The sequence below is a fragment of the Amblyomma mixtum genome, chromosome 1, assembly GCF_055824585.1.
Source record: "Amblyomma mixtum isolate Tamu chromosome 1, ASM5582458v1, whole genome shotgun sequence".
Taxonomy (NCBI): domain Eukaryota; kingdom Metazoa; phylum Arthropoda; class Arachnida; order Ixodida; family Ixodidae; genus Amblyomma; species Amblyomma mixtum.
The window spans coordinates 237,325,395-237,327,450 of NC_143012.1; positions in this window are offsets into that span (position 1 = coordinate 237,325,395).

Here is a 2,056-nt window from a genome sequence, read left to right on the forward strand (position 1 = left end):
GAAATGCGGCCGCTGCAGCTGGGATTCGATCCCGCAACCTTGAATCAGCAGCAAAACACCATAGACATAGAGCCACCATGGCAGGTAGATAGACAAATGATGAACTATATTCATATCCAAGACAAGGCCCCCCCTGCCCACAGTACTATCAGCAAGAAATGAAACGCGAACAAGACTACTGAACCACGCATTGCAAAATAAGCAGCTCTTAGCCAGGGGAAGCTGAATACTAGCTCCTGCTATATTCATTTTGAAGGCACGAAGACTCTTCGTTAGAAGTGGTATTCAACCGCGCTTGTATTTCTAATACAGGAGCTAATACGTTGGTGCTTTTGTGTTGCCACCTACGTTTTCTTGTTCGCGTTTCATTCGTTGCTGATAGTACATGAAGCCACCATGGAAATCCAAGATGCTATGGAGTTCAAAAACAGGCATGCTGCAATCGCCTTTCAGAAAGCAGAAACTAATAAGAGGAGAGGATTGGCAAAAGACAGAGATTAGTTTAACTATGAATAGGAGGAAGTTGGCACAGTGGATTTGAAATTAAAAAATTGTTAGCCCTGATATTAAGGAGATGCTAATCATTTCCCATGTACCCATCCCAACCATTCGAGTTCCGGACGAGCAAAACAGGTGTTATAAAGGAAGCTTTTATATAACACCTTTTTAGAATGCTGCTGCAGTTTGGCGTTCTACACAAAGCCAAGAGACATAATTACAAATTACTAGTAGTGCATTAATGAAATAATAATCCATCATGGACAGAATTCCAGCAGCACACAAAACTACTGTCACGCAGTCAGTCATCATGTCAACGTCTACACATACAAAAAGATAGAAAGCTGCAAAGACCAACTGCCTTAACTGCCAAATGCTGCATATCCATTCACTGCTGTGACAGCATTGATAATTAACAATAATGCCTATCGTGTGCACATTATGCTGAAGGTAATGCCCATCAAATCTACGTACGGTAACGACTCAATGAATCAGTGCAGAAGCATGTAGTTGCTATGTCCTTTCATGCAGATGGCAGTACATACCAGCTTTGCACCTGTTCCCACATAGGGCTATGTGCCCACGCTGAAAAGGCAGGTCTGCTGCATGCTAATGACATCCAGTAATTACATTCTGAAAAGAACCTTCAATACCTATGCCTGTTTTGTCTATTAAAAAAAAAAAGGCATAAAAGCTAGTTCAACCAATAAGACCCATTTTACCTGTAAGATTCTGCCAGTTAAAAATGTTGCACAGTGACACAAATTATGTTAGGCGATCAATACAATTCATGCAGCTGAGTATGCATTAGTGTTACACCCCGACAGTGGCGGGTGGCGTGACAAGTCCATCAATCACTGTGTGACACGACGTACCCACTCTTCACTCCGCTGATCAAATCCAGCATTTACAGTGTGCCATGCCGTACCCTGTCGCCACTCTCCCCACCCCGCAACTCTGATTGGTTACCGCAGTTTTCCTCTCACCATCCACCACTTGCCACCGACTCATCTTTCTGCCCCCCCCCCCCCCTCTCCCTCTCTCCATTTTGCCTCCCCTCCCTCTCGAGGCTTCACACACCACAAACCCAAGGCACTTATTGCACTAATGGGGGTTCTAATGCCAACATATTATACAGTATATGCTGGAAATTACCACACAAACCAGCAGAAAATTACACCACATTTAGGGAGGTGGGGTGCGCGGAGGGCGTCGACGACAACACCGAAATTTTGCCCAGCGTGCCATATACAGCTGGCGCTGTAGAATTCCGATGTGATTGTGATCGTTATTTTGAACAGCGAAATTCAAGATACCTTCTCTAATGAAAGTGGAGTGCGGCTTTTGAGAGATTTTCGCAAACGTGCCTTCGTTCAGCTAGTCTGCTGCGGTCACGGCAGAATCAAGGGAACACACAGGGGCATACTTGTCGTAGTGGTGGTTGTTGTGGTTGTACTCGTTGTCGTTGTTGTACTCGTTGTCGTAGAGGTTACGGTTACTGTACTTGTTGTCGTTGGAGTGGATGGCTCATCTGTTCAGTTTAATGATGCACCGGGCA